Source organism: Pseudophryne corroboree, chromosome 1, assembly GCF_028390025.1.
Source record: "Pseudophryne corroboree isolate aPseCor3 chromosome 1, aPseCor3.hap2, whole genome shotgun sequence".
In the NCBI taxonomy this organism is placed as follows: domain Eukaryota; kingdom Metazoa; phylum Chordata; class Amphibia; order Anura; family Myobatrachidae; genus Pseudophryne; species Pseudophryne corroboree.
Window position 1 is genome coordinate 450,827,812 of NC_086444.1, and position 18,563 is coordinate 450,846,374.

At 45.9% G+C, this 18,563-nt stretch overlaps 1 long non-coding RNA gene across 1 annotated transcript in view; it reads right to left on the bottom strand.

The window, feature by feature from the left end:
• Positions 1-1,021: 1,021 nt before the first annotated feature.
• Positions 1,022-18,563, bottom strand: part of LOC134892419 (uncharacterized) — a 52,013-nt gene continuing 34,471 nt past the window's right edge. The window contains exons 2-3 of the long non-coding RNA XR_010171565.1: positions 11,166-11,303; positions 1,022-1,293 (exon numbers count right to left, since the gene is read on the bottom strand). This is a non-coding gene — a long non-coding RNA (uncharacterized LOC134892419). The remainder of the gene's footprint in view (positions 1,294-11,165; positions 11,304-18,563) is intronic.

Sequence of the window (18,563 nt, forward strand, 5' to 3'; positions counted from 1 at the left end):
ATCCATATACTGAATATACACAAATCTACCTCCCTTACCCTGACCTTTCTACATCAGTCTTCTCTTGTAGCTGTTACTTCTGCCATCTTTCATGGATGTTCCAGTGCTTCCTGATATGTAACATGGCAAGACTGGACTCTCCCAGCCAGGATCCCTCCACTTCTCATCCCCTCTATCACCAATAATAACATCATCCTCTGATTATGAGTTGGGCGCATCTGCAGGCACTTCTCTGTTTGACCATGGATGTCTGCTTACTACTTTACATTATAGTAAAGCAGGTACTGTATGTTTATACTAGAAATCCATGCGATTGCATGTAGAAGCCTATCCCATCCACTGTACTTACATCTGGAGCAGCACAAAAAATCCTGCTGAAGCATCCGCACACTAGCAAACTCCATTAATGTGCACATGGCTGATCCCGTGCATACACAGGTACCAATTACTTTCTTCGACGCATGCACAGTATGCTGAAATCTGTGAGATGCGTTTGTATCTGAGCCCATAGGGGTCTATGTACTAAGCCTTGGACAGAGATAAAGCGGACGGAAATAAAGTACCAGCCAACCAGCTCCTAAATTTCATTTTTCAAACACAGCCTGTAACATGGCAGTTAGGAACTGATTGGCTGGGAGTTTATCTCCGTCCACTTTCTCTCTCGCCAAGGCTTAGTATATTGACCCCATAGAGTGAAAAAGGTAAATGTGAATAAAAGGAGGGGAGTGCCATTGATAGTTATTCTTATTCCTGCATCTTAAGTATAAAATGTTCCCTGCACCCCTAGATTTTAAGATTATTTGGGCAGGGGTATCTTTACCTTCTGTTTCAGGGTGTCATTGTATAAACTGACCGTGTCAGCGGATTGTAATAAAAGATAATAATAATAATAATAATAATAATACATAGGCACTAGGCTATCTCATCGTACTGTCTTGTGTACTGACACATTTCACATACAAATCTACCCTTTGAAATAAAGAGTCAATGATTGTGTATGGTGAAATAAAGGCACAGCTTTTATTTCAATTTGGATACATTTTGTAGTGGCTCCAAAACAGCACTGCACATCATGACCCAGAGAACTGATGGGGGCATCCTTCAGCCCTTGTGCAAATGCCCCACCAAGGTTTCATCTCACCCAATCATGGTTTTTATTCAGTACCATCCATGATGGTGTTATCATGCTCTTCAGTCTTTCTGCGATTGTCCAATTGGCCATTATGTGCAACCCATTGTGGTAGGTGCAGAGCTTTTCCGCTCACAGCTCAGCCTGTCTACAACATAATATACCTGTGGGTAAACATATGATCACATTCAAAGGTTAGCTTTCGGAATTGGTGGGTAGGAGTTGCAAAATGACTAAATGGTAACTGATACCAGACTTCCCTTTTACAAGAACTTTCAGGAGGAGAGTCCTTTGGATATTATGCCCCTATTCATCCCACCTTGAAAGTTAGCCCATTGTTTTATAATGCTATTATCAACAATTAAAATCTATGTGAATAATGTGATTGCTTAAATGGCAAATTCATAAGTATTTGGACAGTTTTAACCAATGAATATTTGACCATCCGTCATGGGATATCAGCCTTTGTGGTCATATTACATACTATGTAAAATATATGCCTATTCACTTAATAAATCTTTTTTCTCATACGTTCTAGAGGATGCTGGGGATGCTTCAAGAACCATGGGGTATAGACGGGATCCACAGGAGACATGGGCACACTATAAGACTTTGAATGGGTGTGAACTGGCTCCTCCCTCTATGCCCCTCCTCCAGACTCCAGTTAGATTCTGTGCCCAGTGTCAAAGTCGAAAAATATTGTTATACATATCCATTGTACTAACCCCTCATGCACATGCACGCTGCTCGTGCACCCGGTCCCCCGTGCGTAAGAGACGCCCCAGCGACTCGTGCGCATGATATGTGTATTTACGGCAGAGTTTGTGAGCGTGTAGCGTGCGACTCGACCGCAGCATATTTAACCAAAATAGTGCATTTTGTAGATATAGTTCCCTTAGACCATGACAGCGAGTAATTTTAGTTTAAACAGTTCCTGGACGGAGAGATTCGTCTTTGCATGATAGGAAGGGTCAGATAAAGGTTGGTAGGTGATGTCTAGTATCCAGCTGTAGGGTATTTTAAGGGTAACATTCCGGTGTTAGTTAGGAAAGAATCGCATGTTCCTGCGTATAGTTATGTGCAGAAGTAGAATATAGATATAAAATTGTATTTAAAATATATTACGAATGGGGAGGGGACGAGAATGGAACACATAAATTTCCCACAGACTGAGATACAATGGCCTTGTTTACACTAAGCTTTGAGATTCTATGAAGAGGGCATACACCTTTGTTTATGAATAGGGCCAGGTTTCTCTCCAGAATAATGAGTGCTGAGTTGCCATTGTCTCAACTGAAAGAAAGGGACAAACAACGGTGAACAATGCCCAGGAGCAGAGTATGTTTGGAAGATCAGAAACAATAGCTAACCACAACAAAACCAGACAGATAGGAATTTAGAATACTAACATTCCTAGTCCAAAATCCGGAGATAGAGGTATTCATTTATATATATATATATATATATAAGTGAATAAATATATAATTCCTAACAAATTGTAATAGCAGGAGTATGTGTGTATATATATATATATATTTATATGTATATATTTATATATATATATATATATATATATATATATATGAATATGTGGATTTATGAATATCTTGAAGATTGAGATAGATAGTAATATCATGTGTGGGTTCATATTGTTCAGAGTCACGTGAACATTAATCTGGTGGGAATAAGAACATTGTTAAAACTTACCTCATTAAGATATTAATAATACCGGATTTATGTTTAATGTGATGGGTTTAAACTGATTAGGGGGCGGGAACTCCACATCCCAAGTCCTAGCCATCGCCCACTTCTTGAACTAACCAATGGTCCCCGGTGCAGGACATGTCCCACCCCCTAACCAATGGAAGAAGAGCACACAGTCTCTATTGTATTATGTCTTGAGCTACTGAATAAAGAGCGAGCAGCAGGCCAGGTCACTATCAAAGACTCTAAAGGCTTTCTACCTGATAGCTGAGGACTGGTCCAGGACGCGCTTGCGAACGATTCCCCACGTATGTATATTCTCTGTAGCCATTATTCTCTATTATTCTGTTTAGATTTCCTTGTTAGCCTGTAGTGTATAACTTGTATCTGTTTACCCCTTTTCTCTGAATAATCCACTGCGGTGTTAGAGCCCAGTGGTTTACCACAAACCGGTGTTGTGTTTTCACTTTCCTGCAAAGGGCTTTCATAGCGTATTAATCGGTATAAGGTGTATAAGCATTGTTAAGGTGTAAGCACTGCGGGTACTTCATGCCGCCAGCGCTACTTAAGGTTTTAAAGGTATTACATCGTTGCAGTACTAGGCTGCTAAGGTTTAAAGTATAAGCATATCCTTACATTGTTTCATTACTTAAGGTTTACTGTATATCACTCTGTGTGCGTCCGCGCCGCGTGTGCGTAGCACCCACGGCACAGCGTCTGATACGCTAAGTGTGTATCCATACGGTACTCAGTACGCAAATAGCGTACTTAGTACATAGAGTGTGTAATTAGTCTAGCGGCCATAGCGGCTCCACGGTAATAGTGTATAGCTTTATGTTTTAAGGTAATATTTGACATTATCACCAGTGAGACTGGATGCACACTGAGGAGCTCTCCAGAGTTTCTCAGAAAAAAGACTTAGGCCCTCATTCCGAGTTGTTCGCTCGCTAGCTGCTTTTAGCAGCATTGCACACACTAGGCCGCCGCCCTCTGGGAGTGTATTTTAGCTTAGCAGAATAGCGAACGAAAGATTAGCAGAATTGCTACTAAATAATTCTTTGCAGTTTCTGAGTAGCTCCAGACCTACTCCTAGATTGCGATCAGCTCTGTCCGGTTAGTTCCTGGTTTGACGTCACAAACACGCCCTGCATTCGGCCAGCCACTCCCCCGTTTCTCCAGACACTCCCACGTTTTTCCCTGACACGCTTGCGTTTTTTAGCACACTCCCGGAAAACGCTCAGTTACCACCCAGAAACGCCCCTTTCCTGTCAATCATTCACCGTTCAGCAGAGCGACTGAAAAGCGCAGCAGGATCCACAGCAAATCTACTAAGTTTTTAGTTAAATAACTAAGCGCATGCGCCCTGCGTGCCTTGCGCATGCGCATTTAGCAACAAATCGCAGCATAGCGAAAATCGGCAACGAGCGAACAACTCGGAATGACCCCCTTAGTTAGGTTTATTATTTTCAGGGAGACCTGCTGGCAACAGGCTCCCTGCATCGTGGGACTGAGGGGAGAGAAGCAGACCTACTCCTCTGAGTTCAAAGGCTCTGCTTCTTAGGCTACTGGACACCATTAGCTCCAGAGGGTTCGATCACTTGGTCCGCCTAGCTGCTTGTTCCCGGAGACGCGCCGTCACCCCCCTCACAGAGACAGAAGACAGAAGCCGGGTGAGTATAGGAAGATCAGAAGACTTCAGTGACGGCAGAAGACGGCGTTTGAGGTACCGCACAGCGGTTGTGCTGCGCGCCATGCTCCCACATATGAACGGCACTGCAGGGTGCAGGGTGCAGGGGGGGCGCCCTGGGTAGCATTGTACCCTCATATAGCACTGGCAGAAGTAAAAACAGTGCCTAGGCACTAGTTACGGGACCCCCGCCAGTATAAATATGTAATTTAAGCGGGACTGAAGCGCAACATGAAGGGGACGTGGCTTATCCCTCACAGCTCTGACCAGCGCCATTTTCTCTTCACAGTAGCTGCAGAGACGCTGAGCCTGGCCTCCCACACTACTGTACAAGTAACAGGGTGCAAAACGGTGGGGGGGGGGGGGGGCCACAAGTGATTTGGTGCTAATTATTTATATATAAAGCGCTAACAGGGTCTGGGCAGTTTTTTTACTCGCTTCAGTACCGGGATAGGCGCTGGGTTGTGAGCTGGCAGAACTCCCTGTGTCTCTCTTACAGGCTTTGTTGTGGGTCTGGCTCCTATAGCCCAGTGTGGTTGTGGGTGTCGGTATGTGTGTGTCGACATGTCTGAGTCTAAGTGCTCTTCCCAGGAGGAGGCTGGAGTGGGGACAGAAAATACTGTGAGAGTGACCGTGTCGGCACCGCCGACGGATGATTGGGTAAATATGTTGAGAGTTTTAAATACAAATGTAACTCGGTTGACTAAGAGATTTGATAGATCTGAGTCTAAGAACCAGACATGGAGGAAATCCATGGAGGATGCTTTGTCACAAGCTCAGACCCCTTCGGGGTCACAGAAACGTGCATTTACCCAGATAGCTGATACAGATACCAACACGGACTCTGATTCCAGTGTCGACTATAGTGATGCCAGATTACATCCAAAAGAGCATTCAGTACATGATTGTGGCAATAAAAGAAGTGTTGCATATAACAGAGGACCCTGCTGTCCCTGATACAAGGGTCTGTATGTATAAAGGAAAGAAACCTGAGGTAACGTTTCCTCCCTCTCATGAACTGAACGCGCTTTTTGAAAAGGCTTGGGAAAATCCTGACAAGAAGATACAGGTTCCCAAAAGAATTCCAGTGGCATATCCGTTTCCATTTGGGGACAGGAAAAAGTGGGAGTCAACCTATCCAGGGCCGGTGCAAGGTCTCACTGCACCCTAGGCAAAGCTTCAGCCTAGCACCCCTTAGCCTGCAAACCCAACTACCACCTCTCGGAGGAGAGATGCAGGAGGCCACTCGGTGGGCTGGGGTGAATTGCATCATTATACATATACAGAGAAAAGGGACAACACCCAAGGACTTTTAAATAGATAAATATATTATAAATGGTCACAAAATGTTGTGACTGTGGGGGTAATTCCAAGTTGATCGCAGCAGGAATTCTGTTAGCAGTTGGGCAAAATCATGGCCCTCATTCCGAGTTGTTCGTTCGGTAATTTTCTTCGCATCGCAGCGATTTTCCGCTAATTGCGCATGCGCAATGTTCGCACTGCGACTGCGCCAAGTAAATTTGCAATGAAGTTTGGTAATTTACTCACGGCATTACAAGGTTTTTTTCTTCGTTCTGGTGATCGGAGTGTGATTGACAGGAAGTGGGTGTTTCTGGGCGGAAACTGGCCGTTTTATGGGAGTGTGTGAAAAAACGCTGCCGTTTCTGGGAGAAACGGAGGAGTGTCTGGGCGAACGCTGGGTGTGTTTGTGACGTCAAACCAGGAAAGACAAGCACTGAACTGATCGCACTGGAAGAGTAAGTCTCGAGCTACTCAGAAACTGCACAGATAAATCTTTTCGCAATATTGCGAATCTTTCGTTCGCAATTTTACTAAGCTAAGATTCACTCCCAGTAGGCGGCGGCTTAGCGTGTGCAATGCTGCTAAAAGCAGCTTGCGAGCGAACAACTCGGAATGAGGGCCCATGTGCACGGCAGGGGACACAGATATAATATGTGCAGAGAGAGTTAGATTTGGGTGGGTTATTTTGTTTCTGTGCAGGGTAAATACTGGCTGCTTTATTTTTACACTGCAATTTAGATTGCAGATTGAACACACCACACCCAAATCGAACTCTCTCTGCACATGTTAAATCTGCCTCCCCTGCAGTGCACATGGTTTTGCCCAACTGCTAACAGAATTCCTGCTGCAATCAACTTGGAATTACCCCCTTTGTTCACAATATACTTTCACTGTAAAAGCCCTTGAGTGCCGTCTATTCTTTATATACTGTATAATACTGTATATGGGGTGTGGTAGGGATATTTAATTGGGGTTGGGTATGGGATGCCACTGGTCAGAATACCGACGGCAGCATCCCGACCACTTTAGAACAGACATTCTGAATGAAATTAATTAACCTTAACCCTTATCCTAACCGTCCCTGCAGCCTAACCCTAACCCTCTCTGGCATACAAACATTCAGGATCTTGGCTGTTTAGATTCGGGCGTCAAATATTTGTATGTTCCTTACTGTGTTCCATGCCTTCATCTCAAAGTTCATTACTCACCCACATACAGGGACATCCATCATTTTACTAGATGAATTCTGTGGTGCCCTCCAGTGGCCGGCGCCCCTAAGCAGCCGCCTAAAGCTGCCTAATGGTAGAGCCGGCCCTGCTTCTATCCAAAAAGGTGGCGGTTCCATCTCCTGACACGGCAGCCCTAAAAGATCCTGCGGATCTTAAGCAGGAAAATACACTAAAATCCATTTATGTCACTACAGGGTCGCTACTCAGGCCTGCCGTTGCTTCGGCATGGGTGAGTAGTGCTATTGAAAAGTGGGCAGATAACTTGTCATCTGAGATAGATACCCTAGACAGGGATAGTGTGCTTTTGACTCTGGGTCATATCAGGGACGCTGCAGCATATTTAAAAGAAGCTGTAAGGGATATTGGCCTTTTGGGATCAAGGGCCAATGCCATGGCAGTCTCAGGTAGGAGAGCATTGTGGATTCATCAATGGAATGCTGACGCTGACTCTAAGAAGACTATGGAGCCTCACTGACCTGGTGTCTACGGCTACCGCGGGTAAGTCGTCATTTTTACCTTATGTTCCTGCACAACAGAAGAAAACGCCTCACTATCAGATGCAGTCCTTTCGGCCCAATAAATTAAAAAAAGGACGAGGGTCCTCCTTCCTTGCTGCGAGAGGAAGAGGAAGGGGAAAAAGGTCACAGGCTGTGGCAAGTTCCCAAGAGCAGAAGTCCTCTCCGACTTCTACAAATCCACCGCATGACGCTGGGGCTCCTCTGCGGGAGTCCGCACCGGTGGGGGCACGTCTCAGACTTTTCAGTCAGGTCTGGGTGCACTCGGACCTGGATCCTTGGATAGTAGAAATAGTAGCCCAAGGATACAGATTAGAGTTTCAAGACGTGCCCACCGATTTTTCAAATCGGCCTTGCCAGCTTCTCTTATACAAAGGGAGGTAGTATGCGCTGCGATACTAAAGTTGTCTCAAAATCAAGTAATTGTCACGGTACCCCCGTCACAATAGGGGGAAGGCTTTTATTCGAGCCTGTTCGTGGTCCCGAAGCCGGATGGCTCAGTCAGACCGGTTCTGAACCTAAAATCCCTCAATTTCTTTCTAAAAAAATTCTAATTCAAGATGGAATCTCTCCGTGCAGTGATCTCCAGTCTAGAGGAGGGGAATTTTATGGTGTCGGTCGGCATAAGGGATGCCTACTTGCATGTCCTCCACATCAGGCTTACCTGAGATTTGCTGTTCAGGATTGTCATTACCAATTTCAGACGTTGCCGTTTGGTCTGTCCACGGCTCTGAGGATTTTCACCAAAGTAATGGTGGAAATGATGGTTCTCCTGCGCAAGCAGGGAATCAAAATTATCCCGTACTTAGACGATCTCCTCATAAAGGCGAGATCCAAGGAGCAATTGTTGAAAAATGTTGCCCTTTCACTGACGATTCTGCAACAACATGGTTGGCTCCTAAATTTGCCAAAATCACAGTTGGATCCGACGACACGGCTGTCGTTCCTGGGTATGATTCTGGATACAGAATTGCAGAGAGTTTTTCTTCCAGTGGAAAAGGCTCTGGAAATACAGAACATGGTAAAACAGATTCTGAAGCCAGCAAAGATGTCAGTTCTTCAATGCACTCGGTTGCTGGGGAAGATGGTGGCGGCCTACGAGGCCATTCCGTATGGCAGGTTCCATGCCAGGGTGTTTCAGTTGGACCTGTTGGACAAGGGGTCCGGGTCTCACCTGGACATGCACCGGAAAATAATTCTATCTCCCAGGACCAGAATCTCCTTTCTGTGGTGGCTGCACAGTTCTCACCTTCTGGAGGGACGCAGGTTCGGGATTCAGGATTGGATCCTGGTGACCACAGATGCAAGCCTCCGAGGCTGGGGAGCAGTCACACAGGGAAGAAATTTTCAGGGAAAGTGGTCAAGCCAGGAAGCTTGTCTACACATAAACATTCTGGAATTAAGGGCCATTTACAACGGCATTCTGCAAGCAGAACATCTTCTTGATTCAGTCAGACAACGTGACAGCAGTGGCGTACATAAACTGCCAGGGTGGAACAAGGAGCAGAGAGGCGATGGCCGAGGCCACGAAGATTCTTCGCTGGGCGGAAAGACATGCCAGCGTTCTGTCAGCAGTCTTCATTCCAGGAGTGGACAACTAGGAAGCAGACTTCTTCAGCAGACACGATCTCCATCCAGGAGTGTGGGGTCTTCATCGAGAGGTCTTTGCAGAAGTGACAAGTCATTGGGGAATCCCTCAAGTAGACATGATGGCGTCCCGCCTCAACAAGAAACTTCAGAGATATTGTTGCAGGTCAAGGGACCCTCAAGCGATAGCGGTGGACGCCCTAGTGACACCGTGGGTGTTTCCATCGGTATATATGTGTTCCCTCCACTTCCACTCATTCCAAAGGTGATAAAAATTATAAGAAGAACAAGGGTTCAGACGATACTCATTGTTCCGGATTGGCCAAGAGGGGCCTGGTATCCAGATCTTCAGGAGTTGCTCATAGAAGATCCCTGGCCTCTTCCTCTTCGGGAGGACCTGTTGCAACAGGGGCCGTGCGTGTATCAAGACTTACCGCGGCTACGTTTGATGGTGTGGCGGTTAAACACCAAATCCTAGCCCGAAAGGGTATTCCCAGTGAAGTCATTCCCACACTTCTTCAGGCTAGAAAAGAAGTAACGGCAAAGCATTACCACCGTATTTGGAGAAAATATGTGTCTTGGTGTGAATCCAAGAAGGCTCCTACGGAAGAATTTCACCTGGGGCTCCATTTTTTGCAAGCAGGTGTGGCGGCGGGCCTAAAGTTAGGCTCCATTAAAGTACAGATTTCGTCCTTGTCGATCTTTTTTCAGAAAGAACTGGCCTCCCTTCCAGAAGTTCAGACCTTCGTGAAAGGCGTGCTACACATCCAACCTCCATTTGTGCCTCCTGTGGCACCGTGGGATCTTAATGTGGTGTTGCAGTTCCTGCAATCACATTGGTTTGAACCTTTGCGCAGGGTTGAGTTAAAATTCCTTACTTGGAAAGTAGTCATGTTGTTGGCCTTGGCATCCGCATCATTTCACGTGAACCAGCCTATTGTGGTGCCAGTGGCTACTGACGCCTTGGCGGAATCAAAGTCTCTCGATGTGGTCAGAGCTTTGAAGATCTATGTCGCCAGAACGGTTTACATTAGGAAAACAGAGGCTCTGTTTGTCCTGTGGGCTCCCAACAAGATTGGGGCTCCTGCATCCAAGCAGACTATTGCACGCTGGATCTGTAATACGATTCAGCAAGCTCATTCTACGGCAGGATTGCCGTTACCGAAATCGGTGAAAGCCCATTCTACCAGAAAGGTGGGCTCATCCTCGGCGGCTGCCCGAGGGGTCTCGGCGTTACAACTTTGCCGAGCTGCTACTTGGTCGGGATCAAACACCTTTGCGAAGTTTTACAAGATTGATACCCTGGCTGAGGAGGACCTCTTGTTTGGTCAATCGGTGCTGCAGAGTCATCCGCACTCTCCCGCCCGTTCTAGAGCTTTGGTATAAACCCCATGGTTCTTGAAGCATCCCCAGCATCCTCTAGGACGTATGAGAAAATAGGATTTTAATACCTACCGGTAAATCCTTTTCTCTTAGTCCGTAGAGGATGCTGGGCGGCCGTCCCAGTGCGGACTGTATCTGCAGTTTGGTTATAGTTACGCTCATGTTGCGTTGAGTTCAGTCAATCTGTGACTGTTGTTGGTCATGCCGTTGCATGCGTTGTTGTTGAATGCCATGTTGTACGGCGTGTTTGAGGTGTGAGCTAGTATGTATCTCACCTTAGTTTTAAAATAATTAAATAAAGCCTTTTCCTCTAAATATCCGTCTCCCTGGGCACAGTTCCTATAACTGGAGTCTGGAGGAGGGGCATAGAGGGAGGAGCCAGTTCACACCCATTCAAAGTCTTATAGTGTGCCCATGTCTCCTGCGGATCCCGTCTATACCCCATGGTTCTTGAAGCATCCCCAGCATCCTCTACGGACTAAGAGAAAAAGATTTACTGGTATGTATCCTATTTTAGAGCATGTATTTACCACATTTACAGTATGGGCCCATTTACTACCAAACAACAATAGCAGATTTTTCATGCTGAGATAAATCTTCTATTGCCATATTTACTAATAAAATGTTACCTGGGCAGCTGAGTAATTCTCCCCTCCTCAGTGGTACTGGCTGTCAGCGGTAAGAGGTGTAATGGCGCTTTACCAGCAAGTCTTGCGTGCATCTGCAAGTACCATCTGGGTTTTTTACTGGAGACGTAGGTTTTCTGCCTGTAATAAATATGCTAGTTAGTCTTAGCACAACACTGTCCATAATGCTCAGAATGTGTGAGGAACAGAACAGTCGTCATTACAGCAGAGATTGTTGATGGGTAAGCAGAGCTGGCCAGAATCCAGACCCCCCTTTCCTTCTACCCATTGTCTCTTGTCTGGAGAAGGGGTGGGTGCAGCCAGGAACAGATGCTGGTGACCTCTGCAAACCCGCACTGCCTTATAAAGATGTGATATGATGATAAAGGACACTGACACCTTGATATTTATAGAGACCCTCACCCTGCTTATTAACCTCTTTACCCACTCCTTTTGATGTGCCAGCCACTGTCTGGTACACGATGACATATGTCACTCACCACTTCTAGCATGCTGTTGGTAATTATGTATCCGGAACATCACAATAGTTGCATTCACAAAGCCAGTTTGTTTTCTTATGAAGTGATAGTGTTAATTAACTTATGTAAGTGGGGTTAAATACTTCATAAGGCTTATTTTTGGAACAGGGTTAGTACTTATCTTGGTGTTATTGCTGGCAATGATTGAGTTAATAATTACTTAAAAACTGGATTACTATATTAATTTTTTTCTGTCTTGATAGCGAGATTGATTTTTATTCACTTTACTGCTGGGAGCCGGACTTTAAGGGGTATCTGGTCTATAGGTTGACAGTCAAAAGGTCGACATGGTGAAAAGGTAATAAAAGATAGACAGGTTCAAAAGGTCGACATGACGATGGATGACACACATATGGTCGACTCAAGTTTTTTTTTTTTTTACTTTATCGTCCTAGTGGATACTGGGGAATAGTAGATTACTATGGGGTATAGATCGGGTCCACTGGAGCCTGGCACTTAAGAAATTAATAGTGTGTGCTGGCTCCTCCCCTCTATGCCCCTCCTAGCAGACTCAGTTTAGAAAAATCTGCCCAAGGAGCCGAGGTGCATTCTGTTGCTCACCAGAGAGTTTTCTTCAGAAATTTATTTTAGTTATTTATTTTTAGGCAGCACTGGTTGGCAACCAGTCCGCCTGTGTCGTAGGACTTAGGGGGGGCGATCCAACTTCCCTAGAGTTAATGGCTTGTATCCCTGCTGACAGGACACTGAGCTCCTGATCTCAAACCCCTCGGGTTTGAGCTCACACCAGCAGCCACCCCTAACAGATGCCAAAGACGCGGTGCGGTGAGTACTACGCCGCGGTCCCGGTTAGTAGAAAAATGGTGGCATAAACATAAAGGGACAGTGTTACATAACATAGTAACATAGTAACATAGTAACGAAGGTTGAAAAAAGACAATTGTCCATCGAGTTCAACCTATTTGTGGTCTCCTATGCAGTTTTATTATAGGACTAGTTATTTTTGTGTTAGGACTAGTTATATTAACGATAATGCGTGCCTACGCTCCATAACCCTGAATATGTTTATCCAATAGGAATTTATCTAACCCATTCTTAAAGGTGTTAACTGAAACTGCCATTACTACTCTCTCAGGCAGGGAATTCCAAACACGTATTGTCCTTACTGTGAAAAAACCTTTTCGCATCAATGTGCAGAAACTCCTCTCCTCTAACCTAAGCAAGTGACCACGTGTCCTTTGTGCTGATCTTATAGAAAACAGGTCCCTCCCAAGCTCTGTGTATTGACCCCTTATATATTTGTAGATGTTGATCATGTCCCCTCTTAGGGGTAAATTTACTAAGATTCGTAATTTCCGAAAATAGGTCAAAGTTCAATCACGAATGACATCGACAGTGTAAAACTGCAACTTTTTGAATTGATTACGATGGATTTACTAAGCTGTCGTATTCGTATTTTTCTTTGCTTCCGATGTCGATGTCATTCGTTTTTTTTTACCTATTTTTACGGCAGTGATTAGCAAAACACTGCCGTTTTTTTTTACAATCAATCTCGGCCGGATCTGTGTGATCCGTGCTGGGGTTCTTTTTTTTTTTTTTTTTAATTAAACAATGTAAAATCCCAAAAAAAAATGCGTGGGGTCCCCCCTCCTAAGCATAACCAGCCTCGGGCTCTTTGAGCCGATCCTGGTTGCAGAAATATGGGGGAAAAATTGACAGGGGTTCCCCCATATTTAAGCAACCAGCATCGGGCTCTGCGCCTGGTCCTGGTTCCAAAAATACGGGGGACAAAAAGAGTAGGGGTCCCCCGTATTTTTAAAACCAGCACCGGGCTCCACTAGCTGGACAGATAATGCCACAGCCGGGGGTCACTTTTATACAGTGCCCTGCGGCCGTGGCATCAAAAATCCAACTAGTCACCCCTGGCCGGGGTACCCTGGGGGAGTGGGGACCCCTTCAATCAAGGGGTCCCCCCCCCCCAGCCACCCAAGGGCCAGGGGTGAAGCCCGAGGCTGTCCCCCCCCATCCAATGGGCTGCGGATGGGGAGGCTGATAGCCATTTGTGATAATGAAAAGATATTGTTTTTAGTAGCAGTACTACAAGTCCCAGCAAGCCTCCCCCGCATGCTGGTACTTGGAGAACCACAAGTACCAGCATGCGGCGGAAAAACGGGCCCGCTGGTACCTGTAGTACTACCACTAAAAAAATACCCAAAAAAACACAAGACACACACACCGTGAAAGTATAATTTTATTACATACATACACACATACATACATACTTACCTTATGTTCTCACGCAGGTCGGTCCTCTTCTCCAGTAGAATCCAAGGGCTACCTGTTGAAGAAATTCTACTCACCAGATCCATGGGTCCAGGCTCCTCGGCAAATCCAGGGTTAATCCACGTACTTGAATAAATAAAAAAAAACGGTGTCCCGACCACGAACTGAAAGGGGACCCATGTTTGCACATGGGTCACCTTCCCACGAATGCCAGAAACCCACTTTGACTTCTGTCTAAGTGGGTTTCTTCAGCCAATCAGGGAGTGCCACGTTGTAGCACTCTCCTGATCAGCTGTGTGCTGCTGTCCTCACTGACAGGCAGCACGCGGCAGTGTTACAATGTAGCGCCTATGCGCTACATTGTAACCAATGATGGGAACTTTCTGCCCTGCGGTTGACCTAAAGTGACGTCACCGCTGAGCAGAAAGTTTCCAGCATTGGTTACAATGGAGCGCATAGGCGCTACATTGTAACACTGCCGTGTGCCGCCTGTCAGTGAGGACAGCAGCACACAGCTGATCAGGAGAGTGCTACAACGTGGCACTCCCTGATTGGCTGAAGAAACCCACTTAGACAGAAGTCAAAGTGGGTTTCTGGCATTCGTGGGAAGGTGACCCATGTGCAAACATGGGTCCCCTTTCAGTTCGTGGTCGGGACACCGTTTTTTTTTTTAATTCAAGTACGTGGATTAACCCTGGATTTGCCGAGGAGCCTGGACCCATGGATCTGGTGAGTAGAATTTCTTCAACAGGTAGCCCTTGGATTCTACTGGAGAAGAGGACCGACCTGCGTGAGAACATAAGGTAAGTATGTATGTATGTGTGTATGTATGTAATAAAATTATACTTTCACGGTGTGTGTGTCTTGTGTTTTTTTGGGTATTTTTTTAGTGGTAGTACTACAGGTACCAGCGGGCCCGTTTTTCCGCCGCATGCTGGTACTTGTGGTTCTCCAAGTACCAGCATGCGGGGGAGGCTTGCTGGGACTTGTAGTACTGCTACTAAAAACAATATCTTTTATTTTACAACAAAGGCTATCAGCCCTCCCATCCGCAGCCCATTGGATGGGGGGGGGGACAGCCTCGGGCTTCACCCCTGGCCCTTGGGTGGCTGGGGGGGGGACCCCTTGATTGAAGGGGTTCCCACTCCCCCAGGGTACCCCGGCCAGGGGTGACTAGTTGGATTTTTGATGCCACGGCCGCAGGGCGCTGTATAAAAGTGACCCCCGGCTGTGGCATTATCTGTCCAGCTAGTGGAGCCCGGTGCTGGTTTTAAAAATACGGGGGACCCCTACTCTTTTTGTCCCCCGTATTTTTGGGACCAGGACCAGGCGCAGAGCCCGATGCTGGTTGCTTAAATATGGGGGAACCCCTGTCATTTTTTTCCCCATATTTCTGCAACCAGGATCGGCTCAAAGAGCCCGAGGCTGGTTATGCTTAGGAGGGGGGACCCCACGCAATTTTTTTGGCAAAAATAAGCACTTTCCCACCCCTTCCCACTGATATACATGCACGGATCTCATGGATCCCTGCATGCATCTCAAATCACGGAAAAAAAAAGCAGGTCGGTTTTTTTTTAGACTTTTTTACGAGTTGTAATTTTTCACGGCAGTGTTTTGTGTTTTTTTGCTTTGCACTTCTTAGTAAATGACCGAGATTCATATCTAAACAGGCGTAATTTGACCGATGGTGTATTCATTCGTAATTTTTTACCTGAACTAGCAAAAAATTACGAATGCCCTCATCACTGCCGTGATTAGTGTTTAGTAAATGACCGAGATTAACCGAGATGACACTTTGAAGAAAAAACGGCATCTCGGTCAAAATCGGGAGCTTAGTAAATATACCCCTTAGTCTCCTCTTTTCCAATGTAAACATACCTAGCCTTACAAGCCTTTCCTCATATTCCAGCGTCTCCATGCCCTTTATTAGTTTGGTCGCCTGCCTCTGAACCTTTTCTAGCTCCAGGATATCCATTTTGTAATATGGTGCCCAAAATTGCACACAGTATTCAAGGTGTGGCCTCACTACTGATTTATATATTGGGAGTATAATACTATCGTCCCTTGCATCAATTCCCCGTTTTATGCATGCTAATATCTTATTAGCCTTCTTTGCTGCACTCCTACTTTGGGTACTGCTGCTTAATTTGTTATCTATGTGAACCCCTAAGTCTTTTTCCAGTACAGAATCCCCTAATATTACCCCATTTAGTATGTAGGTGTTATTTTTGGTCTTGCCCCCACAGTGCATTACCTTACACTTGTCTGTGTTGAATCTTATTTCCCATTTTGCTGCCCATGCTTCCAGTTTAGTTAAGTCGTTCTGAAGAGACTCAGCATCCCCCTCCGTATTTATAACCTTACACAATTTGGTATCGTCTGCGAAAATTGACACCATGCTCTCTAGACCCACTGTTAGGTCGCTGATGAAAATGTTGAACAAAAGTGGTCCGAGTACAGACCCTTGTGGCACACCACTTAGTACTTTAGTCCAATTTGAAAATGATCCATTGACCACAACGCACTGCTCCCTATTATCTAACCAATTACTGACCCAATTGCATATTGTGCTCCCTAGCCCTATTTCTTGTAGCTTATAGATAAGACGCATGTGTGGTACAGTGTCGCAAGCTTTGGCAAAGTCTAAAAAGATTACTTCCACCTCCTTACCCTGATCAAGGTTCGCACTTACTGTTTCATAAAAGCCAAGTAAGTTAGTCTGACATGATCTGTCCTTCACAAATCCATGATGTTGGTTCCTTTTAATGACCTTATTTGCTTCAAGGAACTTTTGAATACTGGCCCTCATTCCGAGTTGTTCGCTCGCTAGCTGCTTTTAGCAGCATTGCACACGCTAAGCCACCGCCCTCTGGGAGTGTATCTTAGCATAGCAGAATTGTGAACTAAAGATTAGCAGAATTGCGAATAGAAATTTCTTAGCAGTTTCTAAGTAGCTAGAGACTTACTCCTACACTGCGATCAGTTCTGTCTGTTTCGTTCCTGGTTTGACGTCACAAACACACCCAGCGTTCGCCCAGACACTCCCTCGTTTCTTCAGACACTCCCGCGTTTTTCCCAGAAACGCCAGCGTTTTTCCGCACACTTCCATAAAACGGCAAGTATCCGCCCAGAAACACCCACTTCCTGTCAATCACACTCCGATCACCGGAACAATGAAAAATTTCGTTAGGCCGTGAGTAAAATACCAAACTTTTGTGCTAATTTAATAGGCACAGGCGCACTGCGAACATTGCACATGCGCAGTTTGCGACTTATCGCTCAGTAGCGAAAAAAATAATGAGCGAACAACTCGGAATGACCCCCACTGTCCCTTAGAATACATTCCAATACTTTCCCCACTATAGCTGTAAGACTAACTGGTCTATAATTACCTGGTTCAACATTGCTCCCCTTTTTGAATATCGGCACTACCTCCGCTATACGCCAGTCTTTGGGAACCATACCCGATTTAACCGAATCCATGAAGATCAAAAATAGAGCTCTTGCTAGTTCAGCGTGCAGCTCCATAAGAACCCTCGGGTGAATTCCATCGGGACCAGGTGACTTATTAATCTTTAACTTTTTTAATCGGTCACAGACTACCTCCTCACATAAATAAGCATTTAGCAGTGGGACATTATCTTTGTTGAGATTTTGTGTTAAACCCAGCATTTGGTCCTCTCTGGTAAATACCGTTGAAAAAAACTTGTTTAGTTTGTTTGCTATGTCATTATAATTTTTGATTAAGACTCCCCTCTTGTCCTTTAAAGGGCCTATACTCTCCTTCTTTAGTCTCTTGCTGTTCACGGGCTGCGGTGCCCACACTGGCAATTTCATTAAAAAGGGGTTCCGCACTCGTTTTTAATAATGCAAGAAGACGCCGGTATAAATAAATGTGAGGGACTGTGCCATTACGGGGGCGGAGCTTCCCGGAGAGCGGGACCAGCAGCTCTCAGGTGTCATTTCCTACTGCTGCGGCTGCTGTACAGGATGCTTGCGGGCTGCTCCTCCACATGACCCACTGTATCACCAACGAAACTGGTACCAGGGGGTTATAGTGAGGGTAGGAGCACAATATCAGCGGTTTAACCGCTGTGAGTAAATTATATACATACCCGGTGGGGCTCTGCTCTGACTGAGGTACCGTGTGCTGGTCCAACCTTCTCTCTGTGTCACTCCATGCAGGGTTATCTAGACTTAGTGTGCTATCTTTTTTATACTGCACTGTGTTTTTCTTTCTTAACTCTGTGTTTGCTGCAAAAGCATGTCTACTAATAAATATGTATGTGTATACTGCATGCAAGGCTAGGTTTACACCTTCCTCACAAGGGTCTTTCATGTGTACCCAACGGGTGGTCTTCAGTATGCCGACTGACGGGATCCCGGCGCACAGTATACCGGCACCGGGATCCCGACAGCCGGCATACCGACACTTATTCTCCCCCTGGAGGGAGAATAAAATAACCGTGCCCGTAGCGTGGCGAGCGCTGCGAGCTCGCAAGGGGCTCATTTGCGCTCGCCACACTGTCGGTAAGCCGGCGGTCGGGCTCCCGGCGCCGGTATGCTGGTCGCCGGGAGCCCGACCGCCAGCATATCGTAGTGAACCCGTACCCAACAACAT